This window comes from Pleurodeles waltl, chromosome 8, assembly GCF_031143425.1.
Source record: "Pleurodeles waltl isolate 20211129_DDA chromosome 8, aPleWal1.hap1.20221129, whole genome shotgun sequence".
Lineage (NCBI taxonomy): Eukaryota > Metazoa > Chordata > Amphibia > Caudata > Salamandridae > Pleurodeles > Pleurodeles waltl.
This window is the reverse complement of record NC_090447.1, coordinates 1,326,081,571-1,326,099,376: the sequence shown is the minus strand read 5'-3', so window position 1 is coordinate 1,326,099,376 and position 17,806 is coordinate 1,326,081,571. Positions and strand designations below refer to the sequence as shown.

The following is a 17,806-nucleotide window of genomic DNA, read 5'->3' as shown; positions in this document are numbered from 1 at the left end:
GTAGGGCAATATGGGGCGCTCCCTTCCAGGAGTGTGAATATTCTAACAATGGCTCCGGCCACATTGTTTACCAGTGCATGCCTTGTGCCGCATTCCTTTTTAATTTATTTCAGTTTTTTTCACTGGTGTTCGGTCCCACCTGAGCACTCCGCCTTGCCTCTTCATTGGGGGCAGCTCGGAGAGCCCACCCTCGGCTGCCAAAGCCAGCTCCTCGCCTAGCCAGCAGTCCTTGATGCAGCACCGGAGCTGGCAGCGGGCTTCTCCCCTGCCCACTCCAAGCAGACAGGGTGTTTAGTAAGCTGTGGCTGCCCTGCATCCTCTATGCATGAGCGCAGGAAGGGGTAGCCAGGCCACTGCACCTGCGGGCCTGGAGATGGGGGTCCCGAGCCCTTGCTCTATTTTCTTGGAGATGGCGCATTTCCTACTGTTTTGTTAGGGCCCAGAGTTCTTCTTTGTCAAGGGTTGCAACGGCATTCTTTTGCAACTTGCGCAGAGATGGGGTCCCACGGTGGTGGATGAGCCTGAGGGGGGGGCATCCATCCCCGAGTAAACATTGCAAAATACTCCTTGCGCCGACCTCTAGTCCCTGGCCCATCCCGGGGTAATTTTTCAAAGGTGCAGTGGAGTACCATGTTCTATGATCGCGTCAGGCGGAGGGTGGGAAATCAATTGTCACCACCCTTTACACGCATTGGCATAGCCAGGAATTGAAAAGTTACACAATTACTACACACTGGGTCATACAGTCAGATTCAAGAATACATCCTTGCCTCAGAGAACATTTATGGACATATTCCAAGGCTTTTAACATGCACATTCCTGAGTGCATTCCTGTCACTGTTGTACTGAAGAGAAACTGAGGTGATTCACCATAAATGTAAAGGCTGTTCCACATGGTTGGATATGAACCTACATACAGATCAAGCATTTGATTAACTCATCTGGTAGCAGTGAATATACACACTAGACCCATGTTATGCATATTGTGTAAGCCATTTGTCAAAACCTCACTGATATGGTAGGTGGCATGTAGTTAAATGTGAAAGGACACTTGATCACGGTGAAAACCTGCTTATGACCATGAATCTCCTACAAAACTACAACTTCAGGTAAAGAGCGACGAGTCAGATTGTGTGTGAAAACAATGTGCCAAAAAAATGTGTTGCAATATAAAACAATAACATGCATTAAAAACATAAGTATTGGTGCACGTGTGAGTTAATTAAACAGCCTTTATTCGTGGTTCATGAAACTGTAGGCTATAATTGAAGTCGTAAGACTTCCGAGTCAGTTAAAACGTTATCTATGGGTTATCAATGTTGCAAATGTGCTCTTGATAGGTAACATATGGCAAAAAAGCAGAATAATTGCACTTGTGCTGGATGAGTTTCTGTTAAAACAATCACTGCATGTCGGTGAAACACATAAATAGAATGATTCAGTAAGTGCAATTTGACGTACTGGGTAGCAAAATAAATTGAGCTCATCTTAAATGTGGATTCCCACTGAGGAAATGAAGTCAACAATCTCTGCAAATGTGCAATAAGTGTGTCTTTTGGTAAAACAGGTCTATGCAGAAATCCTTTGTATGTGTTTTGTGGATTAAAAAAAATGGACTCTTGTGAGCAATGGAAATGCACTGGACTAACAACTTAAATGAGTAGGGGTTGTGAGTGTAGTTTAGGATGGTTAGTTCAAACGCTAACAGAATAATTCTGTCTGAATACAAAAATTGTGCTGGCGAAATCTGCCAGATTGAAAACTCAACAAGAGCACTCAGTAATGTCACATGGTGTGGCTCCGATGTTGTTCATAATGCTCGCCACGTTGGTATGTTATGATTGCAGGCCCCATGGTAAGGGGACTAGCTTAAATGAGGTGCAGAGTTGTGAGTCGCCATGTTAGTATGCTAGGAGAAGTATGTCGCCTGTGCAAAGGAACAATCCTGTTAATTTTTGGTGTGTCTTGATACGTGATACGGGACAAGGTTTCAGATAATTGCATGAAAAAGAACAAGGAAATGAAAAAACATTTTTTTTAAATCCATGATGTCTCTCAATAGGAATGGAAGGGCTTTCAGTTTTGAGGTTAGGTAACATAGTACAGCAGCTGGAGACTTTGGAGCCTAAATACAATAATAGAAATTTCAAATTGAAAACTGGGCTCTCTAACGGAAAAACACATTGTTTTCACATACTGGGACAGGCAATAGACATAATTGTAGGATTACAAATTAATAGACAAGGAAAGGTAGGAGGTGGGGGGCGATTGAAGAAGTGAAGCAGGATGGGGTTGTGGGACGGAGGAAAACTTTGCAGTTTGAAGTTAAAAAAAAAAAAAAAACGTAGAAGGCCACTCGAAAACAGCATCTGACATTTGATCTCCGTCTTTGAATGCACAGCAAATGTGAGGAGATAAGAACAAGAATTACAGCCCTCTTCACAGAACCCAGAGCGACTGAAAACATCCAGTGCTTGTGTGAAGTGCTGTTAGACAAAGTAAAAAAAAGTAGTCTCTAAACAGATGCTAAAATGGGACAAGTGTATGGCTACAAGTAATTGAGAGGTGCTCCATGGGAGGAAACAAAACACAAAAGGAGGGACAAATAGGAAAGATTAACCACTAGCAAGCAAGCCTGTTTTAAATGACATTTGAAGTAACAAATTAAAAGCAACGTGCAGTCTGCAGGCCCACAAAGTATACACAAGTCTTGAAGAGACAGTGCAAGCGCTGCCTTAGCTCGACCTAAAAAGGCCCTAACTCAGGCCCAGTTCGGAGCTTTAGACCATTCTGTCCTCATTTCACTCCTGGGGGCGAGCTCAAGCCATCAAGAGCAGATCTTTCCCCAAATGGGCCTCAGGTAGTGTAAGGGGGGCCAGCCTCACTGGCCCTTGGTGAGAACCAATGGTCTTGTGGTCAACTGGGGACAGAGTCCTTAGTCCTTTAGGTCATCAGCGTGTTTGTCGGCCCAGTTCCAGTAAAAAGTACAGAAAAAAAGAACTCCCTCCCTCCCTTGTGGAAGAGTTTTTACGTGGGGGCAGAACGTTCTAGAAGCCAGGCTCCCCTGTCCAGTACTAAGGTACCACATCACCTCTCCAACCCTGTCCCAAAACTCCTGCACTGCGAGCTGGGACAGCTAAACATGGTGCTGTCCAGAAGTCACTGATCACATCTCCACTGGGGCCTCAGGTCCCCCCTCCCTGACATCACTGCCAGGACCTTTCCTACCGAAACTTCAACGAAGAGCCCCCTCCTGTGTTGGCTTCAGTTGTCTGGGCTTCCTCCTTTGCTTAGTGGACCTAGGCCATCTCCAGCCTCGATACAGTGTGACAGTTAATTAACAGATTCAGACTTTTTTCCCTACCACTTAGGAGCTGAGGGAAGCACTGTTAAATACTCCTTTTGTGTGGAGAGGTCCCTGTCCCCACTGCTGGGGAGCAGAGTAAATAACTTTGCCCAGCAGGGTGACAAAAGGCCTGTGCTCTGATTCTAAACTGAGCCAGAGAAATATGAAAATTCTGTCCGACCCATAAAGTGTACATGCATGATCTTGGGACCTGCATATTTTAAATGGGCACACATGTTCCAACCCAGTTTCATACCTCATGGGACTTTGTATGCCTAAGGGAAGTGAAACCACACTCTAAGGAAGATTTACCTCTATTTATCAAATAAAGCCTAACTGAAAACTAAACACTGACCTCACCTTTCAATGCCACCTACTATTATAAGGCTTAACCCACATCAAAACCTAATCCTTCAGAGTACCCCTGCACCAGACTACCAGTGCACAGTTACCTGGCAGCACATGACAATAGTCACAAACATGCACACCGCCGCAGCAATCTGAAAGATGAGGTAAAATATAAATTATCTGGTTAACCTGAATTAAAAGAGGTCATGAATTACAAATCAAAGCTACTTCAAATGTTAATATAGAGACCACTGCTTAAGGTAGCAATTGTCAAGACTGGAGGCCTGTTGCCATTATCCAGCTGGAACCTAAGATCAACATCACCAAGAGCAGAGAAATTGTTGCTCTTTTGCAGACTCTCCAAGTTAGAAAAGAATATCCAGTGTATCCTATCACCAGGAGTCATAGTGAAGTGCTCAGGTACAGGAGTGGGTGAATGTTTTGCTCAGAAAGTAAGACAGCAAAACTAATTTTTTCTTTCAGAGCAAACAATCTAATTACTGCAAATGTGTAAGTTTTCCAAAGAGCAAAATAAAGTGAATACTCATAAATCAAAAATGTAAGCAAAAGTGAATGTCCGAGATAGTGGATGACTAAAGATGCAAGTCAATCACTGAGGTACAACAAAATGCATATAGCATAAACTCACAAATAAACAAAAAGGTCTATGAACTTTAAAATTGAGAGTTAGAAAAAAAAATCACAAATTAAACAAAATGAAGGATCAAGTCATCAGGCAATAGATGGCAGGAGGGCGTCTTGGAATGTACAGGAACATGCATGGACTTAGATTAAAAAAAATTAGGGGTAGCGGACGTAGCATCACACACCCTTGAACCTTAATAGCATCATAGGAAGTAACCCTGAATACTCCCAAGAAGTGATGCCACATGACCTTAACTATGAACACATCACAGTAACTGACATCGCTGAAATTCCAAAATAATGGTAAGACTAGGTAAGACTAATATAATAATACAACACACAAATATGTATTTTACGTGCCACCTTTATTAGGGTGCTGAGATATCATGCATTCTAAAGGAGTCCAAAGGGAAGCTAAATGGGCCACCACCCTCAATACATACATCCTTAACAAGACATTATCTACACTCTAGTGTCATTTTTTGTATTACATGCAACTTTAGCGCCTGATTCCAAGGCCGGGACCACAGTGGCTAACAGTTTTTACCAGTGTGTAAACAAAACAGAACATCTCACAGGGTGTGCTCTGGAAAGCACTGATGAAGCCTTAATCAGTGCCCTGCGCCTCTCATCATTGGTGTGCTTCTGTGACTATATGCAAGAGTGGAGAAGAAAATTAACAGTACAAATTAGATTTTTTGTCAATTGTTGAAATGTATTACATCATGTGGAGCCGATAGTCAGTCTGATATGTGAAAAAGCTGGGTGTTGTGGATCAGTTAGTATCTGCAGCTGTGTTATCATCCCATTCATTAAAGTTCTACCCCCTCTTAATGTAGCTTTCCTCTCTTCAATGCATCTCATAAATGACTGTCGCCCTCGCTTATATTACTACGCCTCCTGCTGTAGTTAGGCCCTCTGAGGCTAAGTGAATGCTAGATACCACATGAGCCACAAGACCCACCCTTGTCACTTGCCAGACACTGAGCACAGGAGCTAGAGGCAGGTAGACACAGCATTATTGCAACTCAGACCGCATCTGAAACATGGGCTGTGCATGAAAGCAGTTAGGTGCAGAGCCACCGGTATTTGTAAGCAGGGCCAAGTCCTGCATCAGACCCCCTGCCACGTAAGACCAAAGACCATGCTTAGTGAGGGTCGGACACACTGATGGTGGACCAACATCCAACTGTTAATGTTCTTTCTACAAATTTCAGAATATCGCTAAAAAACATTTGAAAGTATGTTATAGCTCAGTTATTGCAAATACTATAATTCACATGAAACAAATACATTCAATGAAAAACACAGTTGAGGTGGCATCATGGTCCAAGAACAATACCTAAAAACCTCATAAATTTACCAGTCGTGGACCGCTACACATACAATGTGTGCCACCACAATGACAATGTAACCCAAATGGGTTGTTCTTGAGCACACAAAACATATGCCTATAAATAACTGGACTTCATAACAAAACTTAGAAATAATACTGAATCCAGTGTGATGCCTATTGTAAGGTGATATATTATGTACCAAGTGATATCATTAATGCCACCTGTGATTGCATATGTCATGTGTGAGGTAGTGACCAGTCCCTTTGCTGCAAGTTATAGTATGTATAGCAGATCATAAATAGCATATTACAAGTTTTTTTTAGGTTTTGATCTTGAGCCACAATGTTGTAGGTCATGGGTCAATCCTGGTCACACTCAGTAGATTTCCCAGAACAACAGTTATAAACGTGTGAGCCTTCTAGGCCATATATGAATGATGGGCAGATGTACAATATAACGGGCACCAGTACAAACAATACATAACAATGACACTTTAACTATGTTTTCTTCAATGAATACATTACATGTTTGGACATGGCACCAAATGAAGTGGATAAAAACCCATACTTTACATGGATTATTGTTAGTTTTGCATATCTCTTCTTGTGTCACTGTGCTGCCGGGTGTCGTTTTCTGGTGGAATTCAAAGCTTTAGTTTCCAATGGAGTGCAAGGCTGGAGTGGTGTCAGGACGGTGCCGCGGGCCGATGGGACGCGGAGGGCCCACTGGCCCAGAGGAAGAGCAGCAGCCTTCCTTCATGGTGGTGCCCTCCAGGGCTCTGCGCTACTACCTCCCGAGGTGTGCGACTGGTGCCCGGGGGAGGCTAAGTAAGAGTGGCTCAGGCAAGGGCTGGCGTCTGGAGGCGGAAGACGTCTCCCCGGCTGCGCCGTGCTGTGAGGCGCGGCCCTGAGAGGAGTGTCAGAAAGGCAGCCTGAGGCCCCTGCCTCGGGTAAGGGGCTTCTGGCCTGTGGTGAGGCATTGATTGTGGATGCATTTAGTGGGTAAACTGACCCCTGGACACTCTCTGCGTGATAACGACGTGATGGAGAAAGACAAGAGCAGAAGCTGCTGCAGACTAACAAAGTTATTTACTACACACAAGCATTGCTACCCTCTGTGACGGACATGGGGCTCTCGCGCGCTGACCCCTCAGAGGTGACGGGGGTGGTGCGATGCCTGCTCCCTCCATGGCTGACCTTATGGCGGTGATTCATGACTCCTAATTTAAGGTTATACATAAAATCGATGTGGTCGCCATTGATGTCACAGGGTATTGGAGGGAGATGGAAAAAAATGTGGCATCTCTGCAACAGGAGGTACACGTCCTCTGTTCTACAGTGATTGATCTCCAAAAATTGACAACACATATGGACGACAGGGTGGAGGCAGCTGAGGGTCGGTTCCATGAGAACAACCTTCGCTTTGTGGTCTAACTTCTTCAAAACTGAGAGGGCCCACAGGATGCTGGCCCTGCCGCCCAGACTGGCTGCTCCGCCTACGGCGATCATTGCACACCTTTTTAATTTTCGTGATTGGGACGCAATCCTCCAATGGGTAAGGGTCCTCCGTCCTCCAGTGTTTTCAGAGGAGGCCGATATCCACCTTCCCGGACTACACTCGGAGGGTTCAGGACCAAAGTAAATAATTTCTAACAACAGATGCGTGCCATGAACCTGAAATATAGTCAGTTTTTTCCCTGCCAAGTTGTGTGCTCACCATGAGGGTGTGGTACATTTCTTTTTCAGCTCATCGGAGGCGTGCAAGTGGTTGGGATTCCGTCTCGGCCTCAGGGCGACGGCCCTGTCTGAATTACCAAAAGTCCCGGGGAGGGGTAGGGTGGGCGGTTGCTCTTCCAGTACGATTAGAGTGTGTCCAGATGGTACCATGCGGGAATCCATGGAGCGGCGTAGCCAAGGCGACTCTTCCCAGCAATGCTGCAATGCTCCTAGGTCATCCAATGATAGTTTTGTTGGGGATAAATTATGGATTCTGATTTCATCCAGAATATACTTTTGCTGTGGGTTTAGGTTTGACTGGCTGTCTGGAGCTCCAACAGGGGTGCAGGTCTCAAGCGCTTGATAACTCCTTTGAGAGTGATACATGAGGGTCCCTGTTTGCCTCCAAATGCTGATTCTTGCTATCTCTTTCTCTCAAAATTGTTCTGAGGGGGGATCAGGGAACACATGATGGGCTTGTTGTAAATGATGTTACTGATTGTTTTGGCCTCGCTTTATTATGTGTCCCCTTAGAGACGGGATTCTCCATCTATGAGTGGGGGGATACTGAGCGGGAGCTTAAGAGCAGCTGCATCGCACCCCTTTCCAGGATCCTCCCCTCTAGCATAGCAACCTAAGTTTACATTACTGTTTATGTATTGATGTATTACAGGTTTTAGTTGATTCTGTGTGATCAGGGTAAGGGGTGGTTCCTCCGGGTTCGCTACTGGCCTCAGGGTAGGTGGGTGTACTTAGTAGGGATGCCCAGTGGATGGGGGAGTTGGTATCAAAGTTTTGAATTGGAGAATTGGTTTTGGGTCATAAGTTTGTGTTTTGTGCATTTGTGTGTGTGTGTGATGATCATCGGCATCTGGTTAACCTTTTTATTGTTCACAGGGGTGTGAGGGGTGTGGGAGCAGAGGATGGGAGACGTACACATAATATTTCAACACAACATGTACCCCTATACTAAAATTATAACATGGAATGTCTAAGGCATCGCTCAGCTGGAGAAAGGTAGACAAGTACATGCCTATTTAAGGTGCTATAGGTCTTCCGTAGCCTTTTTACAGGAGACACACATTTGGGGAGAATGCATTTGATCCCTTGATAAAAGATGGAGGGGCCAATATATGCCACGTTTTATTAGAGCTTTGCCATGGGGCATTGTTATGGGTGGCCCCTTCTTATCCTAGACCCTAAAGGACGCTTTGTGATTGTGTGTGGTCTGCTTGACAGACACAGAATTTGTTAAATCAGTGTTTGTTTAATCACCTTATCTAGACCATCCCACATTTTTGTACCCCTCATCGGTGGTCCAGGCAGCTGCTCCCTTTCTTAATGCTGAGGTGATATTGGAGTAGGTTGTAACTGTGTCCTGAACTGCGTTCTGGATCTCTCACCACCTAGACCTCATACTAAACCCCATATGACCGTTAACCTTTGTTCCTTGATAAGGGAAATGGGACTCTGGGATGTGCGGAGAGTTTGCAATCCTTATACACACAGTTCTCCTGTTATACCCCCGCAGCAGGCACCCACAGTCATCTGGATTTTTTTTTTTTTTTTTTTACTTCGGAGAGTTTAGCCCATTAGGAAGCTAATATAGTGTATCTAATGAGGTTCCTGTCTCACCATTCCCTGGTCCTCCTGACTCTAGGGTAACACCATAGACGACCACCTATACCGCTCTGGCGCATGCATTTGGAAGCCCTTTCTAATCCTCCTTTTGAACCGACGGTCGTGCAATCCCTGGCCCTCTACTTTCAGGAAACCTGGGGTACTTCAGTTAATAAGACTGGGATGCCATGAAGTCCATCCTTCAGGGGTCTGTCTTAAGACGTCCTATGGGGTTCGCAAACAATTGGAGAAGGATATTCAGACCCTAGAGAAGACTTAGGAATAATAGAAGAGGTTCTCCCGACCAAGCCCAATTGCATGGGGGAACTGAATGGGACCTGTAGGCTGCTATTAGATGCATGGGGCTGTCTAGAATAAAATCTTAACACTGCTCGACGCTAGCATCTTCATGCAAAAGGCGATAAAACTGGGGCAATGTTGGCTAGGTTGGTCAGGCAGGAAAATTCTCACAGTCCCATCCTTTCAATGACTATTACCATTGGTCAAATGGTCCATTCTCAGAATGCCATCAATTACATATTTTGCTCTCACGTTAGTGCCTGCTATGCCCCTCCACCATCTATACACATAGGTAACATTTATGAGTACCTGGCCCGGGTGACTTTCCCAGCACTGACGCCGGAAGCACGTGAGGACCTTGACCATCCTATTACTAAGGAGGAGTTGGTCACAGCAATCCGCTTGCTTAAAGCCTCAAAAACTCCTGGTAATGACGACTTTCCAGAAGAGTTTTATCATAAATATGCCAACATTTTGGTGGAAAGACTCCTAGTAGCCTACGAGGAATCCTTGAACCATGGCCAGCTTCCACCCATAATGTATGAGGCGCTCATAATTATGGTTCCTAAGCAAGGCAGGGACCTCACTGTACCATCTGCATTTTGACCGATATCGCTACTGAACATTGATGTTAAAGTGTTGAGTGGTGTCCTAGCCACCCGCCTTCTATCATATGTTTCCTCCCTGGTGCATTCGGACCACTCCGGGTTTATTCCTAAACGCAGCACTTTCCATAATCTGTGATAACTGACCCATGTCTATAACTCCACATAATCTGACCTGGAAGAAATGGCCTTAGCCCTGCTGGATATAGCACAGTCCTTCGATTCTTTGCATTGGAAATACCTATGGCAGGTGTTGTATAAACTCGGTTTTGGATCAGCCTACATAGGTTGGGTCCAACTCCTTTACGTGGACCCATGTGCAGGGGTGAAAGCTGGGATGACAGTGTCGTCGATTTTTAATCTAGGTAGGGTGACGAGGTAGGGTGCCCTCTCTCAGCATTACCTTTTGGGTTGGCTATGGAGCCACTAGCAGCAAATCTTTGCCAAGTATTATACCCATGGGGCATTCCAATTGGGACGACCACGCATGTGGTATCCCTCTATGCCGGTGACACCTTGGTGTATTTGCGCAATTCGTTGGTATCGGTGCCCCATCTTATGTTGGCACTGCAGGATTTCAAGAGAGCCTCAGCTTTGAGAGTTCACCCCTTCAAATCTAAACTGTTCACTCTGGGCACACTGCCGGGCCAGGCCCTCGAGACCCTCCCACAGCTGGTGATACCATAGAAACCACAGACGTGTGTTATCTGGGAAACCAGCTGGCACCCATGGCACAATCTTTTCATGACCTTAATATAGGGAGAGTGATAGTGGGTCTCCAACCATCTGTAAAATTCTGGTGGGGACTGCCTATGTCTCTCATGGGAAGAATCGCAATAACAAAAATGATCATACTCCCTTGTTGCCTTTTTACACTGCAAAGGTTGTTTTATGTGATCCCGAGAGAGTACTTCTGGAAAATCAACAGTATTATTGTCGACTTGCTGTGGGCGGACGGGCGTTAAAGGGTCCGGCTCTCCATCCACAGCGCACGTGGGAGAAAAGAGGGTTGAAGGTACCGCATATTGAACTGTATTACATGGCAGCGCATTTGCAACACGCAATACATTGGCTCTCGTCAGATGCTTCCTGCGAGAGGGACCTGCTGGACGGCTCCTGTGAGGTAGGGGAACTGCTGTCCCTCCTGATGAGGGGAACTAGACTGTCCCCGGACACCTCTTATTTGTTTGACAAGTAGCTAGTATATGGGAGAGCGCGGTCACGTCGTGCTCCGTTTTCCCCTATGGTCCCTACAACCATTTCACAAAATCGCAGAAGCTAATCTGTTCAACGCTGGAAAGAGGGGGGGTTGCACCATCCTAGACCGTCTCTGGGAGACGCTTTATCTAAATGGCAGAGGCGTTTGACACTTTCATTTAGGGCAAGGCCAATTCTTACAATACAGTAACATTTTGACGATGGCAAGGGAGATATGGCCCACATTTCCCGTCGCCCCCCTATTGTCCGCTAGGCTCTCTGCACTCTTACTCATGGCAGGGGGACGATGCCTGGGTGTATCGGGCACTGCATGATGATCTGCCTAGCGCTCCTCTGCAGGTTTAGGCCCACTGGGGAGCGGTGGTCCCAGAGCCTCTATCTGAGAAAGACTGGGAAAAGATTCACACTGGAGTGAGACAGGCCAATTCCAATGCCCTGTTCAAGTTAACGCAATATAATTTTTTTTACATCAAATATACCTTACTCCACTGAAGTTGCACGCAATATATAACACATGCCCTGATGTCTGCCCTTGTTGTAATGTCCCTTAGGCCACCTTCCTGCATATGGTATGGGATTGTGCAAAGTTGCTTCCTTATTGGCAACGCATTTTGGATGACGTTAATAGGGCCTCGGGATGGCACATTCCGTTAAATATAGGACAGGTTATATTAGGCCTTATACCTTTCCCGGCAAAAAAAGCACTTAGCAGAAAATGTATCCTCCTGTGCCTCTCATTAGTGATGTGCCGTTTAGCTAGCCATTGGTTCTATTCAGAGCCCCCTAGTCATGCGGCATGGCTCAGAGATGCGAATGAATGGGCTGTAGCGGAGGAACTCCATATGAAGCGCGTAACCAGAGATAATAAAATTGACGATGACCTTCAGTCATGGGAAGCCAAGTTACATCCTATGAATTAACAGTTGGAAGATTTCCCTCCTAGCTCATAATCAGTTGATTAACGGTCGTAATGGGTAACTCTATGCGTGTCTTACTGACCATCTTCCTCAACGCATGCCCCCTAAACCACACGTTTGGCATAAGATTACTCACATACGCTATAGATAACACTGATGAACAGATAGTTGAGAAAGTGTGAGGGTTAGGGTGTTCTTAGTTATGGTTATTTATCTATACCATGGTACGAGTTCTATATGACAAATTATGGGTACTTGAATGTACAGTATGTGGGATTTTCTGTTGATAAATGAAACTGTATGCTATATGACGTTGTCCTTCTGAAAAATAAAAATGTTTACAGAGATATATATATATATATATATATATATATATAGGTTTCAGGTGCTGTCTCTAAACTGAAAACGCAGGTACTAGGATATCTTGTTCTATGTTCCTAGCCTTCAACAGAGTGCACATATTACATGTCGAGAAAGGCTACTGAAAACAAACAGCATGTAAAGCGTATTCTCAGTACAATATTGTGCAAGCACAAAAACATGCAACAATCATAGGGGCATATTTATACTCTGCACCAGATTTGCAGCATTTTTTTTTCTTTTTACGCAAATCCAGTGCAAACTTAACTCCAAAATGATATTTTGGCACTAGGCATGTCTAGAGCCAAAATATTGGAGTTAACGTCATTTTTTGCCTGCAGAAAACAACCTTGCGTCAATGAGATGCAAGGTAGGCGTTCCCAGGCAAAAAATGACTCAAAGGCCCTAGCGCCTTATCTATCCTCTCGTGCAAAAATCATGCACGGGAGGAGGAGGGCCTTAAATAATGGTGCTAAGCCTCCTTACCACCATTATTTAACGCCTGGGTCATGGCAGGCATTAGGGGACCTGTGGACCTTTTTCCATGGTCACAGACCATGGAAACAGCCCACAGGTGCCCTTCCCTGCCCCCAGGAACAACCCCAGCCACCCACACCTGGAGGACACCTAAGGATGGCAGGCCCCATCCCAGGTAAGTATATATATATATATTTATTTTTTAAGTGCCATGGGGGGCCTAACTTGGGCCCCCCTACAAGGTACTGTGCCCAATGGCCACGCCCAGGGGACATAAGTCCCCTGGGCCTGGCCATTGGTCTGGGGGGCATGACTCCTGTCTTTAGTAAGACAGGAGTCATGTCCATGGGGGTTGTGCATCAAAAAACAAATGATGCTAGTCAGGTTAGAATCTTTTTTTTTTTTTTTAACTCTAACCTGACTAGCGCCATTCTTTCCCGCACAACCTCCAGTTTTCCCTACGCACCCCCCCTACCCGGTTAGCATTATGTATTTTGAGGCTAACCAGGCCTTAGCGCCGGCTTGGGCCATTCCTTAAAATTGGCACCCGGTTGGCGTCCTGGAATGGTGATAGCCGGCGCTTTACTTGTTGATCCAAACCTGTGCTAACGCAGGTTTGCATCAAAAAGTATAAATATGAGCTATAATGAGCTACTGATGAGTAATATGCATGACAATATTTATACTCTACTCTATAAAATGTTATTAAAGATAAAACCAATGAAGAAAAGATTTAAAAATCAAGACACTTGATTCCAAAGTGGTGAAAGAAAAAGTAAAGTTCAGTGTCCGTGTTAGGTGGAAGAAATGTGTGAGAATGGGGCTTCTTTGAAAGTGTCCAATGGTCAGTGGTGGAATTGTGCACGTGTTGTTATGATTTGGACCTAAGGTTGCAACTGCGTTTGACAAGTTTCAAAATTTGGTGATTACTAAACCAAAGTTGCTGACATGTCAGGGCTTGAAAAATCTACCTGACCACCAAGTTTCATTTTATGAGGTCGAGCTATTTTTAGATTCCACTGACCCTTCTGGGGAATGGACAAAGAACAGGTGTTTCTTTCAGTGAGAAACTGAATTAGCAATTAAGATGCCTTTAAATCTCATTCTTGTCACATTTGCTCTGTGTTCAGAGGCAGAGGTCAAAAGTCAGTTTGTCTTCTTGCAGTGCAAATACTTTTCATTGTGACTGCAGAGTTCCAGGATTTTGTAAGGTGAACTGTCTGACCTATGTGAAATTAAAGGCTTTTGGTATGAGGCTTTTCCTAACACACACCATTTATATAACTAAGTCAACTTTACAAACATTTCAAAATATATTTCAGTAGCTGTGAAAGACCATTTTTTCTACTTCTCTGTGCTTAAAAAATATTTTAATAGAATGAAAAAAAGTCAGAACACTTTACTTGGTGATGTGCAAATGATAAATGTTTTCTGAAACCCAATTTTCACAGATTATTGGTAATACACTTAAAGTTTTATCAGTTAAGTTGCAAGTTAGTGGGAAGGTTTTTGGACATTTCTTGAAAATGTACTGTCTATAAATGCCAGTGCGCTACCACGTCATGCTTTAGTAATATATTTATTAAAAGTGAGTGTTTAAACAAACTGAGAAACACTGCTATCCTGATGGCAAAGGTAATAGTAAACTAAGAGGCAAGTCATGCATGGATCATGTGTATCTTATATGTGGGCTAGATTTATTATACATGGAGCAAACGTTTAGCGTATTTAATCAAACAAAAAAGGAGTTTATTTTTTTACAGCAGACATACCGAACTCACATATTTGAAGGTGCACACATATGTGAGAATGAAGAAAAAGGCAATTGTGAAATACAATATTTCCCTAGGATCACACAATTTGAGACCCGTTCCGGGTCAAGTACATTACATTTAGATCGAGTGGATTATTCAAACTACTGGACCTGCTCGTCTAGTAACAATTTTATGATTTTTCGAGGCCTGCATATATTCTGTCCGCAGAAACAAATTGCAGAATGCCTGCCAGATTTCGGGGTTACACTGTTGGTTGATTTTTCTTTACTTTGTTGTTCTGTTATGTAATTGTAGGGTTTCTGTGTATTTTATTGTTCTATTTTTGTAATTAAAGGACCGAGGAATGGTGTGTTTTGCATATCTATTCTCATTTCCCTGCGCTGCCTGATGTAGTTCTCTGAAGGAATGCAGAGTTCTTCGAACTCTGGGTTCCAACGAAGTGTGAGACTGGCATGGCGTCAGGACTGGTGGCCCATATGTCCTCCACGTCAGCAGCTGCATGTGTTTTTTGTACTTAAAAGACAAGCCTCACTTTGAACTCGTCCCCTGCTGGATATCTTTTCAACAATTATATCATACCTGCGAAATAACTTCCACGTTACGCATTCAAATACATTATTCGTGTGAAACAGATTATATCCAATGGGAGGTCCATTCTCAGCATAATTTCCATCCCAAAAGCTAATCAGACTAGATACATGATATTTATTTGGGTAATGCCATCACCAGAGTCTTACCGTTCTTCATGGTTTCATTAGAATTCTATTCATGAAAGCCAAAGAACACCTTAACATAAAACGTCAAACCAATGTCACCTTATAGTTTACGAAAACACCTTGAAGAAAACAGCTTCAACTCTCTGCCTATTCTACAGACAGAACGTTCTTTAACGAAGCAAAGTTTATTTTTTCTAACATTCTATATTAACTACATATTTTTCTCTTCTGTTTTATTACAGATAACCTAATGCTACAGTCCAGTACTTCACTTACTTTCCCAGTAAACACACATATATATAATTCACCGATAGCCCCTGTGTAGTTTAAGATTAGGTCAGAATTGTGTGCGTGTATATAACACACACACAAACATACTAAATACGTACACACATATAGACATATGTTTTTACTTTATAACTGAACCTTTACAATGAATGAAGGTGTAAAACTGCTTGGACATTGCATGTATTATGCGTCATTCGAGGGTTTCTTTGTCGGAGTTTGTAATATACACCACCTTTCAACAAGAGTAAACGGTACTACTTTTTCTAACGTGCAACAAAGCAAAAAAAGGAGGGTCTCTGATTTAGAGAATTCACATTAATTTCTATTCCTGAGATTCCAAGAATGGGCAATACTTTACAAAGCCTCCCAAATTGCCTCTAGGTCCCATATACCCAGTGCTTGAAATGATAAAATAGAAGTGCAGGTACTTTGTACCAGAGCATCTGCTTATTTCTGAGAAGTACCGGTACTCTCCAATTAAAAGTATTACATTTTTCTTGAGAAGGCAATTTGCTCCAGAATACCCAACTTTGGGAAGGCAGCATGTCTGTGGCAAGCCTAAAGTAACAATTCTATAAAGCAAGCCAGGTAAGGAGAGGGAAAGCTGGTAAGAAAAAGGCTTCCTAGGGAGGACGCGTGGTGAGTGACACCCTAGAAGAAGTAAGGATGGCAGCACAGATCAAATAAGGGGGTGAACAGAGGTGGGGAAAAGACAGCTCACCCACCAGCGGCGCTTCAGTGAGGCTGCACCTGTACTATTTGTAATTTCCACAACTAGAGGTAGTTTCGCAACAGCAACTGGAAATTTAGCACAGACCGACCGATAGCCAAGATTCCCATTAAAGTCGTGCGGATGGTGTCCTTACCGCGCGCCACACGCGGGTTGCACCGATTCCTTTACTTAAAAGAGAAAAGCTCAACAGCCCAGTCACTAGAGCGTCTTGTTGCCTGGGTGACAAGAAGAAAAGGAACTGACGTAACCCTCTGCTTCCGTTTTGTTGCTACGGCACTAGAACAGCTTCCCTCTATTGGGTAGAACTGTAGGAAGAAGGTTAACTTCACCCACTCACCAGACCTCGAGCTGCATCTGGGCAGCTATTTTGAAACGGTGCTAGAGTTAATGAAGTACACTTACAGATTCGTTCGGACCCTAGAAGGAATGGATGATTTTTTATTGTACGCAGGGAAGTCTCAGTATTCAGGATTACCATCGTGATTTATGTGCCTTGGGAGAGGGCGTCTCCGTGTACCGACCTTGGTGTGAATCAGATGTTCAAATCAACTTTTATGCCGTTTTTGTCAATTGCATGGCCCTAGCTCTGACAACGCGTTAATTTGACACGAGGGATTATCTGTAATAGGCCAGATTAGCAGTTAACAATCACTGGAGAGCGCATCTTGGGCGGCGCTGCCCCACTACGCAGATGTGGGAGTCACATACAAGCCAGTTGACCCGGTTCAAGCGGGAGACTCCAGAGCCAAAAAATACTTAATTTTGGCTCTGTTCCGCCTGAAATTGCCTATGTTTCAATGCAAGCCAACTCGGGAAATACATTCTCCTTTTAAAAACCCCACTTTCCTCATCTAAAACATTTGCATGTATGCAGGGCCGGCTTTAACTTTGGTGGTGCCCAGTGCGACAGTCTTTTTGGCTCTGATCTCTCTCTCTCTCCAGCAGGAACATTAACCCCTTCGCTGCCAGGCATTTCCCCCCTCCTGTGCCGAGCCTTTTTTTGGCTATTTGGGGCAGTTCGCGCTTAAGCCCTCATAACTTTTTGTTCACATAAGCTACCCATGCCAAATTTGCGTCCTTTTTTTCCAACATCCTAGGAATTCTAGAGGTACCCAGACTTTGTGGGTTCACCTGAAGGAGGCCAAGAAATTAGCCAAAATACAGTGAAAATTTCATTTTTTCAAAGAAATGGGAAAAAGGGGCTGCAGAAGAAGGCTTGTGGTTTTTTCCCTGAAAATGGCATCAACAAAGGGTTTGCGGTGCTAAAATCGCCAGCTCCCAGCTTTCAGGAACAGGCAGACTTGAGTCAGAAGACCCAATTTTTCAACACAATTTTGGCATTTTACTGGGACATGCCCCATTTTTACGATTTTTTGTGCTTTCAGCCTCCTTCCAGTCAGTGACAG

At 44.1% G+C, this 17,806-nt stretch overlaps 1 protein-coding gene across 2 annotated transcripts in view; it reads right to left on the bottom strand.

Moving 5' to 3' along the window:
• C8H11orf65 (chromosome 8 C11orf65 homolog) overlaps positions 1–16,618 on the bottom strand; it is a 269,451-nt gene extending 252,833 nt beyond the window's left edge. Inside the window, exon 1 of one of the 2 annotated variants that reach the window (XM_069202320.1) lies at positions 16,534–16,618. The gene's annotated coding sequence lies outside the window, so the exon portion shown is untranslated. Of the gene's footprint in view, positions 1–16,392 lie in introns of both variants that reach the window. The other variant, XM_069202318.1, reaches the window with a different exon arrangement.
• Between the last annotated feature and the right edge of the window lie 1,188 nt (positions 16,619–17,806).